Source organism: Equus przewalskii, chromosome 30 (genome assembly GCF_037783145.1).
Source record: "Equus przewalskii isolate Varuska chromosome 30, EquPr2, whole genome shotgun sequence".
NCBI lineage: Eukaryota > Metazoa > Chordata > Mammalia > Perissodactyla > Equidae > Equus > Equus przewalskii.
The window spans coordinates 18,842,421-18,855,908 of record NC_091860.1 but is presented as its reverse complement, the minus strand read 5'-3'; the positions used below and the strand labels follow the sequence as shown (position 1 = coordinate 18,855,908).

Sequence of the window (13,488 nt, the reverse complement as noted above, 5' to 3'; positions counted from 1 at the left end):
GTGCACTCATGCTAATAGGTCCAAAGGTGGAAATGTAGGTCAAAAGGCATGCACATTTTTAGTTTTACTAGATAATTAAGACTACTAAATATTGTACCAATTTCCACTCTACCAACAGTAAATCGGTTTCCAGTTCCACGTGGTAAGGAGCTTGGAAGTCGCCACTCCATGCCAACAACAAGTAAAAAGCGGAACAGACTGAAAAGTCAAAAACTCTTCGGATCTGTAGAGAGAGGAGGACACGGGGCAACCGCTGCCTCCAGGACTAGAGAGAAAGAGGAGCGAATGCAGAGAGTCCCAGCTTCCCGGAGCAGAGACTCACGAGTGGAAACCTCCACGAGATCCAGTGCCGGGGTAGAAACACCTGGACTGTAACTGATGAATTGCTGCAAGTTGAGGGTGGGCAAGTCTGAGAGGTAAAAACTCCAGGGGCACCTGGTCACAGGGTCTCCCACACTTTTGTGAGTTTTACCTCTGGGAGCTCAACCATGTCCTCAGAGTAAATATTGGAGAAATATCCCTTTGCGCTTCCGGCAGTGGGAGGGGAGGAGGAATGATTTTGAAATACGCCAGAGTATTCAGTTCTTCCTAACAAGGTCTGCTCTCAGGAGAAACTAGTTAACCAGAGCCTAACCTGCTGGGGTATTATCAGAGCCTAACTGACCTGGGGAAGGGAAATACCCAACTCTAGCCAGCTCTAACCATCCTGTCCCATGTATGGGGGAGAAGAAAATTGAGACACTCTTGTGAAGTTCATGGTCCAGAGGCACAGGCTCATTAAAGGCCGGGACCTTATCACAAACTATGGAACACTTCCCCTCCCTCCAACAGCTCCAACACATGACTAAAGGCCTGTTTGCAGAAGTTCCTTTCACCTGGGACATCATGCCTGACTATCAAGAAGAAATTATAAGTCATACAAAAGGCAAACAACACAGTTGGAAAAGATAGAGCAAGCATCAGAGCCAGACATGGAAGGGACGCTGGAATGATCACACCAGGAATTTAAAAGAACTATGATTATCATGCTAAGGGCTTAAATGGATAAAGTAGACAGCATACAAGAACAGATGGGGAATGTAAGCAGAGAGATGGAAATCCTAAGAAAGAACCAAAAATAAATGCTAGACATAAAAAACATTCTAACAGAGATGAAGACTGCATTTGATGGGCTTATTGGTAGACTGGACATGGCTGAGCAAAGAATTTCTGAGCTTGAGGATACAGCAATGGAAACCTGAATAGAAACCTCCAAAACTGAAAAGCAAAGAGAACAAAGACTGAAGAAACAGAAGAGAATATCCAAGGACTGTGGGATGATGACGAAAGATGTAACATGTGCATAAAAGGAAAACCAGAAGGAGAAAGAACATAAGAAATATTTGAAACAATAATGACTCAGATTTTCCCCCAAATTAATGTCAGACAGCAAACCACAGATCCAAGAAGCTCAGAGAAGACCAAGCAGGATCAATGCCAAAAACACTACACCTAGGCATATCATTCTCAAACTACACAAAATCAAAAATAAAGAAAAGATCCTGAAAGAAGCTGGGGGGGTGGGGAACACCATATCTAAAGAGGAACACAGAACAGTAAACGAGAACATCAATTTCCCTACATCTTTGCCAGCACTGAAATACTACCATTTTTTTCATCTCTGACAGTCTTACAGGTAGAAAAAGTCTCATTGTACGTTTAATTTTTCTTTATTTAATCTGGAGTGGGGCTACACATCTTTTCTTATGTTTATTGACTATTTATATTTTCCCATGAATTGCTCATTCATATCCTTTTTCTATTAGCTGTCTTTAAAAAAATCGATTTGTCAGTGCTCTTTATAAAACCATGGATAGAACTTGTCATTTATTAAGTATTTACTTTGGGCACTTCAATTTCATTTAATCCTCACAACAGCCCTATGACAGAGATTCTACTTTGTGCTTATATTACACTGTCTCATTTGTTGTCTGTTATTTACATTGCAAATACTTTACCCAGTTTATTTTTTAGCTCTCAGCTTTATTTATGGTCTCTTTTCCTGTACAGACATTTAAAATTTTTATGGACTCTAATATTTTAAATTTTTCCCTTGTGGCTTCTTGGCTTTTAAATCTTGCCTAGAAAGGCCTTCCCTATTCCAAAATTACATAAATATCTTTCTATGCTTTTTTTCCTCTACTCATTTTATGGCTTTTGGGAATAAAATATTTAGTCTTCTAATTCATTTAGAATAAAATGTGTACCATGTGAAGTACCATGTCCTAACTTTTCAAAAATACATTATAAATACAAGAAAGCCCCATTATAACATGATGATCACAGGGGTCACACTATTGTCCAAAGACTGACAAGATGATATAAGCAGAGAGGCAGACACACCTGCTTATTAGATGCAATTACATAGTGAGGTCCTCTTTTTGCCAGACACTGCTCCAAAAGCAAGCAGTCCAAAAACTTGTTGATACTTCTCCCATCGAGAAGTGGGGTCTCTTCCCCTCCCCTTGAATCTGAGCAGCTTGTCCCTTGCTTTTAATGCAGCAGAGGTGACACTATGTGACTTCTGAGTCTAGGTCACAAAAGGCCATGTGGTTTCTACCTGGCTCCCTTGGGATTCTCACTTTGGGGGCAGCCAGGAGCCACGGAGGAGGTCTGATTGCCCTGAGACCATGGCTTGCAGGCACTGCAAGAGACAGTGCAGCTGAACCCGAGGCAGCCTCTGGCTGCACTGCATGAGAGACCATGACCCCAAAGCTCCTAATTGCAAGTTTGTGCACCCAATGCACAATCACCAAGACATCAGTGCTTGGAGATGGAGAAAGGTTTATTGGAACTGGCCAAAATGAGAAGGTGGAGGATAGGGTCTCTCAAATCCACCTTAACCAAAGAAGAAAGCAGGGGGTTTTCATACAGCTAAGCGGCTTGCAAAGAGGAGTTTTGAAGAAAGAGGGGAAATCCGTGTTTCTTTCACTGCAGATACGCCCTTGGGCAATCAGACTTCTGGCGTGAAACGCAGCAGCTGGGGGCCATTATCTCGTAGTTGTAACTTGTTAAAGGCATTCTTTTTCTTCTGCAAGACAAGCTCATAAATCCTTGTGACCCTTGAGTTAGCCCTCAGGTTAAACAAGAAAACAGCAAATTAACAACATGAACTTCGTTTCATCTGTGTCTGTATTAGGAACAAGGTCAAAGGTTAATCATGTTCTTATTGAATATTTACAGTAACCCTCAGGTACCCGTCTTCAACCCCAAAGTGAGAAACTGCCTTTTCCAACTTCCCGACCCACAGAATCTGCAAACACAATAGAGTGACTGCTGTTTCATGTCACCAAGTTTGTGATGATTTGTATGCAGGAATAAAGACTGCAACCGAAATTTAGTATCTGAAAATGGAAGGCGGCTGTGACAAACACCTAAAACAGGTGGCTTCAAGACCAGGTGGAAAGACCCTGAGGAGACTTAGCAGAAGGCTGATGGCCCAGAGGAGGCTCTTGGCAAGGGACTCGAAGGAAAATGAATCAAATGATATTGGAAGATCAGAGGAAAGAGACTCTCGTTATGCAACAGAGGAACGGTTTATAGAATGTAGCCAGAGACACTGTGGAAAGGAGAAAATGTACCTAATGAGCTTGATGATCTAATTAAAAAGATTTCTGGGCACAGGGTTGAAAGTGTTGGCTTCTCCCAGCTGTCTGAAATAAAATGAAAGAGAAGAGATTAAGGAATGAGCTATTCAGTTTTTGAGTGGAATTTAGAGAAAATATAAACCCAGGCAGGACTTGCTGGATTCCAAAATAAAAGTGTTCCTCATCCCCAACATCTCCAGAAGGCAAAGGATTTGCATATTAAGAAATGGACTCAAGACAAAAAGTCAAATCTGGGGTGGAGCTGTAAGACCCTTTGTTAGGACCTCAGAAAGATCCAAGGCGGGGCCTCACTGAACATTCCAAACAGACAAAGGCCTTCTAAGTTTCTGAAGGACGTGCCTTCTACATCCGCTCTCTAAACATGGCTTCTAAGGATCCCCAGGGCATTCAGGCTCACAGAGAACCCAAGCTAGAGAAAAGCTTATCTCGAAGACATTTGTGGCTGGGCCTTTTGCCTAATGGAGTGGATTATAAATTGACAAAGTAAACCCATGACATTTTTTTTTAAGAATTAGCTTAAAAGAGACAGCAGAACAAAACAAAAAGAAGCCTGTGGACCCTCAGCCTTTCAGAGGCAGGAAGCAGATGGAGGTGACTCAGGGGCTTAAAAGGTGGAACCAAGAGCCCAAAGGCCAGAGGCAAGAGCCACGGAGAACAGCTCCCAAAGAGAGTGATGAACTCAAGTCAGGGAACTGGCGACACGTTACCGGTTGGATTTCAGAAGTGCCGTGGACCACTGACTGCCGTGCACTGTCTCTTTCCTTCTTTTTGGAAATATCTATAGTGGCTCTGCTACATCTGTCCATCACTCCACAAATGTGTGTGGGGAGCAGATAACATATCTGCTCAGTCCACACATATTCAGGTCAACCTTGAGGGGCGTCATCCATACCTAGACTTGGTTTAGATGATGAGATTCTGGACTTCAAGCCTAAGCCTAAGACATAAGCCAAAACACGAAATGATTTCGGGGAGGGTCTTAGGGCGGGTAAATGTATTCTGCATGTGGGACAATGTAAGTAATTTTTGGCCAGAAGATGGACTGTAGTAGTTTTCAATATGACCTCATTTTCTAAGCCCCCTCCCAATGAAAGACAGAATCTCGCTCTCCTCCTCTTGAATGTGGCCAGGCTTGTGACTCTCTTACAACCAATCATTCACAACAAATGTGTCAATGTGTGACTTCTAAGTCTAGGTGAGAAAAGGCCACACAGCTGCCACCCACTTCTCATAGAATGTTCTCTCTGTCAGATGATCTTGAGACCTGCCATGCTGGTGAGGCCACATGCTGGGTAAGAACCAAGCTGAGCTCCGGCCAATGGCCAGCCCTGTGAGTGAGCCACCTTGGGCATCCACTCCAGCGGAGCCATTGTCTGACTGCAGCCCCAGCCAAAATCTGACCATGACCTCATAAGAGACTCCCAGCGAGAACCCCCTCCAACGGTGCCCTTTCCAAATTCCTAAGCCACAGGATTTGTGAGCAATAAAGTGGTTGGTGGTTTGTTATACAGCATTAATTACTGGAACATACAGATACAACACTGAACAAAGCAAAGTCCCGTCCTGTGGAGCATATGCTCTTAAGGCAACAGATTATAGAAAGATGGGAGGCCGACGGGAAATTAAATGAGACACGGCCTGTAAGTGCATGGCCTAGTGGCTGGCATGGAGCAAGCCACTCAATAAACAACACGTACTGTTATTATTACCCATTTCAGCATGTTGCTTCCTCTGCCAGGACACCTGTCTTCTTCACTCCCTGGTGAATTGCTTGTCATTCAAGATTCAGGCCAAGAATCACCTCCCCTGAGAAACCTTCTTGCTCCTCCTCTAATCTGAATAAGGTGCCCCTAACTCAATGATCCCCCTGCCATCTAAGCATCCTTCCATCTAGCACATTCTAAACTTGGTATTCTTATCTGCTTTTCCCACTGGAGCGTAAGCTTCTTAAGAACAGAATGTGTCTCATTTCTCTATAAAATGTGTGAAATAATATAAAAAATATATATTGGTCTCTGCCCCCCAGTTCCTGGCACAGAGCTCCTAAAACCCTTGGGATTTCCTGGGTGATAGGACTGTCTTTTGTTCTAAAGAGGTGACTCTTTGTGACTTTGAGGTGGCTCCTGGATGGCAGTGAGTCACCAGAAAGACCAAGCCATGATTAGAAGCTTGGAATTTTCAGCCCCAGCCCCCATCCTCCAGAAAGGGGAGAGGGGCTGGAAATGGAGTCAATCATTGATCCTGCCTACGTGAGGAAGCCTCCGTAACAATCCCAAAAGTACAGGGTTCAGAGAGCTTCTGGGCTAGTGAACACATGGAGGTGCTGGGAGGGGGGCACGCCTGGAAAGAGCAGGAAAGCTCTGCGCCTCTTCCCACATAACTTGCCCCATGCATCTCTCCCATCTGGTTGTTTATCTGTATCCTTTATCATACCCTTTTATAATAAACTGGTAAACCGTAAGTAAACTGTTTTCCTGAGTTCTGTGAATTCAGATTAATCGACCTGAGGAGCGGGGCACGGGAACCTCCAATTTATAGCCAGTCGATCAGAAGCACAGGGGACAACCTGGACTTGTGATTGGCATCTGAAGGCGGGGGGGAGGAGGTAGTGTTTTAGGACTGAACACAATCTGTGGATCTGACACTGTCTCCAAGTAGACAGTGTCAGAATCGAGTTAAACTGCAGGACACACAGCTGGTGTCGCAGAATTGCCTGGTGTGACGAAAACCCCCACATCTGGGGTCAGAAGTGCTGGGAATGTGGTAGCCGTGTGAGCGCAGAGGAGAAACACAGGAGGAGACCCGCGTTTTTACTTCTCAGATGTGTGGGAAGCAGTCATGCTCACCAGTATTTCTGAATTTCCTCTCCTTCGGACACTTGAGAGTGGAAGGCATACCCTTCTCTGCCCCCCTGAAGTCAGGCCCGGGCAGGCAGAGTGATGCCCAGCAAGGGGAGACGCATGGAAGGCACAGGTGTTCCTCTCAGGGGAAAGCATTGGCGAGCCCTTACGCTCTCCTCCCTGCTGACCTCCCCTTCCAGCCAAGCCCTGCAGCCTTGCAAGAGGATGGCATTGGGAGGTGAGGGAGCCCCCTTCCGCATGGGCCCAAGTGCCTCTCCACACATGCAGCGTAGGTGGGAGATGAACCTTCGCTGACTTACGCAACACAAGTGTGGGGGTGTTTTCTACCATGTCATAACGTGGAGTATCCTACCACACAAGTGCTGGCCTTAGCATCCCATATCTAGGTCATCAAGTGACTCCTCTTTCTGTCCCTTATTCATATATTGAAATCACAAACTTTCAAATCCAATACGGATCATTCATTTCTCTGGAAAGTCAAAATAGGAAAGGTACGTTCAATAGTGAGAAAAACTGTCTAAGAGGCGCTTGAGGTACAGATTCATAGTTCTCTGTTCCTCATCTGAAAATAGAAAGTCGTGCTCATCTTTAGAGACACGTTAAGACCCCGCCAAATGGTACCCCTGAGGTCTACAAATAGTAAGGCCTTCCCACCCCCCAAAATGAGCAGTTTATATTCACCAAATCTCAGTAGAATCCAGTTTATACTACCGTGGAGCTCATATTTAAAATCATCTGGTGGCCCATAAATATCTGACTGGCAATTGGGCTTCAACAAACATATCACAGCCAGATACTAGAGCTCGAAATATGCCTGGATAGTATGGTTTGTACACTCTCTGCTTTGGGAGTCTGACTATTTCAGGCTTTCCTCCCTCCATGTTCCCATGGCTGGCACCTTGTAAAGTGGGGCACTTGCTGTACTGTGATCACATGATTTACATAGGCATTTGTGGCGGGGTGTGGGAGGTACGGAAGAAAGCCATTCATACTTGTATCCCTAAGGTCTCTCACTCTTCCATGCCTGCCACCGGTAGATTTCTATAACAAGGCTTGTTGAATGAATGAGTCAATGATTCTGGCTTTTGAGATGGCTCCAATCACGTATTGCCAGGAGGTGAAGTACCTTGGAGAGCTACAATTCTCCCTACCTGAGTGGGAAAGCCTACTGCGGCCTATTATGCATTCAGTGAACATCTGCTAGTGCTCAGCAGAGTGCTGGGAGCAGGGAGGTGGCAGTAACTGACGTCACTCAGGACATGCCTTTGGGTTCGCCACCCAAGGATTTAACCCCCTCCTGCCTCAATCCTTTCACTGCTGCTGGTTGTGGCTTTTCCAGGAACCACTTGACCTCATGGCTTTTGGGTCCCATACATTCAGTTCAAAATATCTCCAAATTCCCAAGAAGCTTCCATCCAGAGGGATACAGACTGAGAGGTCATGACTGGCATGGATGTCTCTCCAGCTGAATGGAAATATCTCCACCAATGAAGAGCCCAGGAATTTTTGTCCTGAGTGTGAATCCATTTTCTCCTAAAACAGACAAACTAAACTCATGGAAACGGGAGTGAATATAGAGGCATAAAAAATAAAAACACCAGACTATCTCACCAAAATTCCTTAAATACGTTTATATCATCTATTCGATAACTTAGAGGACACTCGTGCAATGAAGCTTCTGTTAAGTTACATTTGGGGAGTTAATTGATACTGTGCCCCAATCTCTCCCCCAAACTGTGTTGTTAAAATTACACCATCTTATTTTGGTAAAATGGAGAAACTGCAATCATTTTTGTTAACTCTAATTTGCCAAGGTTTTCACTCTCTCTCTCTCTCTCATCTGAACTTTAAAAATAAACTGACAGAGACCTACAGAAATTGGCACTAAATTACCCATCTCTTCCTTCCAACTCCCAGCGACAGGTGATCATTACATAGTGATGAGAAGCAGAACTCCCCAACCCTTGAACGAGGAAGAGCTACTGGTCCATTTCCCAGAAGCCTAGGAGACTAGAATTTGGGAATGGGAGCTGATAGGGGTCCCACTTCACACTCATGAGGGTAACGACAATCAAGAAAGGTAATGGCAAGGTTGGCCAGGATGTGGGGAAATCAGCACCCTCATCTCATGCTGACGGGAAGGGAAAATGGTTCAGCTGCTTTGAAAACAGTCGGGCAATTCCTCAAAATGCTAGACGTAGAGTTACCACGGGACCCAGCAATTCCACTCCTAGGTATCTACCCACGAGAAAGGAACACAGATATCTACAAAGAAACTTGGACGTGACTGCTGACAGCAGCATTATTCATAATAGGCCCAAAAGTGGGAAAAACCCAGATGTCCATCAACTGATGAATGAATCAAGACAATGTGGTATATCTATACAATGGAATATTATTCAGCAAAGAAAAAGATGAAGTACTGACACACGCTACCACACGGATGAACCAGGAAAACATTATGCTCAATGAAAGCAGCCATCACAAAGGACCACACAGTGTATGATTCCATTTATATAAAATGTCCAGAACAGGCAAAAACCATAGAGACAGAAAATAGATTCGTGGTTGTCAGGGACCGGGAAGGTGAGAAAGGTTGGGAGGGACATGTAAGAAATGCGGGGTTTCTTTTTGGGGTGATGAAAATGTTCTAAAATTGATTGTGGTGATGGCTGTGTAACTCTGTGAATGACTACCTGTACACTTCAAACGGGTGGATGGTAGGGTCTGTGCGTTACATCTCAACGAAGCTGGTAAGAGAACGGACAGGTGAAAATCCTGTCCCTGGGGCTGGTAGGATGACGTTAGCCTGAGTAGATGGAGAGTTGGCTATGGCTGCCTCGTGCAAGTCCCTCTCGAGGACTCTTCTTGGAAATCCAATGAAGAAAAACTGACTCAGACCCTCAGTTGCTGAGGTTGTTTAGTGAATCACAGAACTCTGGCCATGGAAACCACACAGCCCTTTCACAGAGATCTCTCGGATCTCTAACAACAGACGTCCACTTCCTGCTTCCCCAAGAATTCGTACGAAGAGCCTCCCAATTTTGCTACCCCAGGAAGGACAGACACTTCCGTCTGTGTCTAGAGAGAATCTCTGGTGTATTCAAAGGCCAAGTATAAACCAATGAACTCCTTCTCAGCCGTGGAAATGCTAGATATTTAACAAGCACATCCAGCAAATCTCTTTGAAGAAGTACTCAAGGATTTCACCGACAGGACTGGACGGAATGAACGAAGGCCCCCAGCCACGTAAACATTCTACCGGTGCTCCAGGAGAAACAGGCACGGCAGACTCTGCCAGCTCTCAACATCCACCCCCGCTGCCTCCCTAGGCTCGCAGCTGGACTCTATTTCCCAGCTCCTTGCAGTCAGGTATGACCATGTGACTCAGTTCTAGGCAGTGGGACGGGAGCGGAGGTGATGTCTGCCACTTCTGCTGACCCAGAGACCCTCTCGGGGGTCATCCTCCATGCTCTTCCTTCCTCTGTGCCGACTGGACGCAGGTGTAGGGTGAGACACTAGAGGGATGGCAGAGCCATGTGACGGGAGAAGCCTATATGTCTCTGATCGACAGTCCCCTTGCCATCCATCTGAACACCCGCCCAGGACTGTCAAAGGGATAAGAAGGGAACTTCCACTGAATTGAGCAATTACACATTCGAGTCTATTTGTTATAGCAGCTTAGCCTATTATAACTAATACATTAATTTTAAGAGCAACATCAAAAGAGCTCAATTTATGGCATGTGAATCCCAAGATGAGAAACAATTTTAGATTTCATGGGATTCCACCAGAGACATCACTTAGCTCCTCCCCGTAAGAACCATTAGCAGTTTGATATTGCAATTATTTTACGATTTTTCCCCTTGAGTTCCAATTTCCTGCACTGAAAATGGTGGGATTATAGGTGATTGTAACTCTCATCGTATTTTCATGCATTTTCTAAATTGTCTACAATAATCACAACACCTTTGCAACTAAAACATTATTAAAATACAACAGACGGGCCAGCCCAGTGGTGCAGTGGTTAAGTATGCACGTTCAGCTGCTCGGCGGCCCCGGGGTTCGCCGGTTTGGATCCCGGCTGCGGACACGGCACTGCTTGGCACGCCATGCTGTGGTAGGCATCCCACATATAAAGTAGAGGAAGATGGGCACAGATGTTAGCTCAGGGCCAGTCTTCCTCAGAAAAAAGAGGAGGATTGCTAGTAGTTAGCTAGGGCTAATCTTCCTCAAAAAAACAACAACAACAATAACAAAAAAACCAGAGCTCAAGAACGGACAAATAGATCAATGAAACAGAACAGACAGACCAGGAACAGCCCATAGTATCCAGGAGCGTGAGACATGATAACAGTGACATCACGAACAGCGGTGAAAAACTGAACTTATTTTAATAAATACAATCAGAAAAACTGACTCCCTGTATGGAGAAAAACAAAATTAGTTTGCTGCTTCCCATAAATGACAAAAACAAAATCCGAATGACTTAAAACCCAAACTTAGAAAATAAAACCTTAAAACAGAAGGCAGTAATTTTTGTCGGTTTCGTTAACGTCTATCCAGAGCCTAGAACAGCATCTGGCATAAGGCAGATGCCGAGTACAATTCTGTTGAATGAATAACTGAAAGAATAAGACAAGGACTCCATAAAGGAAAGAATTCCTTAAACAAGGACCCAAAGGCACAAACCACAAATAAGATGCAATAACTTGAGTACATCAAAATTAACTATTTGTGGCAAAGTGATTATAGACAAAATTTGAAAACTACAGAAACAGACAAGATATTTATAAAACACATGATAAAGTATCATTAATAGCCAGAATATACAAAAAGTTCTTTTTCCCTTCACATTTTATCTCCAGTTTAGTAGAGAAAGAAAACATAATATCCTGGCCAGGAACACAGGCATTAGCTACGGTCTGACCACCTGGCTTTGAATTTCTGGCTCCACTACTTTCTCGCTGTGTGACTTGGAGTATATTACTTAACCTCTCTGTGCTTCAGTTTCCATAGCTGTAAAGGATGACGTTTTCAATAAATAGTATTAGAAAAATTGTGAGGATAAAATGAGTTAATATATATAGGAACTTAGTATAGTACTTGGCACACAGAAATCACTCCGTCAATGTTAGCTATTATGATGACTGTCCTGCTTTACTTTTTTTCATCTAACTTATTGTTAGCTAAAATTGTATTATTTATTTGTTTGTCTTCCTCTAACTAGAACGTAAGATCCATAAAACAGTGTTTTCCTTTGTATTCTTAGCACCTAAAACAGTGTCTGACATATAAAAGGTCCTCAATAAATATTTGCTGGATGAATGAGAAATCAATAAAAAAAAAATCAATAAGAAAAAGACAAAGGACTGACAGAACAAGGGGCTGAGGATATGAAAAAGGCTTCACAACAGAGGAAACCCTAACGGCCGAAAAAGGAAAAGATGCTCCTCCTCACCGGAAGCAAGGAAAATGGAAATAAAACCACCTCAGATTCAACTTCCATCCATTGATTTGCTGAACATTTTAAAGTCTGATAATACTGGAAGAATGTGAATAAAAGGAATGCTCGTATGCTGCTGGTGAAATGTAAACTGATATGACCACTTTGGAGAACAATCTGGCATTGCCACCACCGCCACCACCACCACCAGCATCATGGTCATCGCCATCATCACCATCATCATCATAGCAGGTAACAGTGCAGCGTACTTCCTACACGTCAGGCACTTCTAGGCACCTTACAGATTTCAACCTTGTGCACTGTCACAACAGCTTTGGGAGGTAAGTCCTACTATTCTTGTTCCCCTTGTACAGAAGAGGACACTGAAATATAGAAAGCTTAAGTAACTTGCTGGAAGTCACATGGCTGATAACGGCAGAGCCAGGTATAGAATCCAGCCAGTCTGGCTCCAGCATCTACGTAACTACTACAGTATATGGCCTCTTGCTGATGCATTTCCCCTGGCTGAACATCTTTTTAGATATTTATTGGCAATATTTAGGTCTTCACTCTAGTCATGATCTTTGAACATTTTTTATTAGCCTATTTTTTAATGAAGTGTAACATATCTTTGGTACTCTGTGTGTGTGTGTGCTGTTTGGGATACAAAACCACTTTCCTAGATGGAATGGCACCTCAAGGGAGAAAATGAGGAGGTTTTGGTGCAGTTTATGAAAAAAAGGAAGGGTAACCCACGGTGCATCACAGTGCCCTGCTGACGGAAGAGAATTCACCCCACAGCTGTGGGAAGTCGGGGAAGGCAGAGTCAGATTCTCCGGGGGTACTGGCCACAAGCCCGTTCTCATGGTGGATCCGGGGCACCCATCGTACATGGCCCATCACGTGGCCACCCAGTTCCATAGTGGATTTTACCTGCAGTTCAGACTCTTGAAGAAGTCACGTGAGTGAGCCTGGTTTCGTCAGTGGCTCAACCATGCAGTTCCAGTAATGACTTCTTCATCCTTTTTCTCCCCAAGTGTGATGCACCATCCAGAGCAAGAAGCCAACCTTCCAGCTGTCATCATCTGGCTTCCTTATGGTCTGATCGAAACGAAGATTCCAGTCGCTTCATCGGTTCAGTAGCTCCATCCCTTTCTCAGCACGTTCCTTCTCCCTTTGGGACTGACGCAGAAAATATCAGAGGTTCTTCAAAGCCACATCATCCTTGGTCAAAGCAGCAAGTCACAGAGAAGCCCTTGAATGGCTCAGAGGTCAAAGCCACTCCTGAAGTTTACGGCCAGCAAGGAGCAGAGATCATTATAAAGGTCAGCCAAGGGGGCAAGTGGCTGCAGCTACTAAGACCCAAGCGCTGGACAGAGGTCACGGTGGGACCAGCCAACAATTTCAATATTTACATGAGTGTCTGCAGCAAATGGTGGCTGGCTCTGGGCAGTGGGTTCGATGAGCCCTGGATTCAGGCCAGGCCAGCTGGAGTGGAAGAACCCGGATGACTCCCTTGGCCAGCTTCTGGTCT

General features: G+C 44.5%; 1 protein-coding gene across 4 annotated transcripts in view; it reads right to left on the bottom strand.

Annotated features, from left to right (window-relative positions):
* NMT2 (N-myristoyltransferase 2) overlaps positions 1-13,488 on the bottom strand; it is a 58,785-nt gene that overhangs the window by 31,644 nt on the left and 13,653 nt on the right. The window contains exon 2 of one of the 4 annotated variants that reach the window (XM_070601108.1): positions 12,888-13,136. The exons of the other annotated variants lie outside the window; for them this stretch is intronic. The gene's annotated coding sequence lies outside the window, so the exon portion shown is untranslated. The remainder of the gene's footprint in view (positions 1-12,887; positions 13,137-13,488) is intronic. 4 annotated transcript variants of the gene reach the window in all.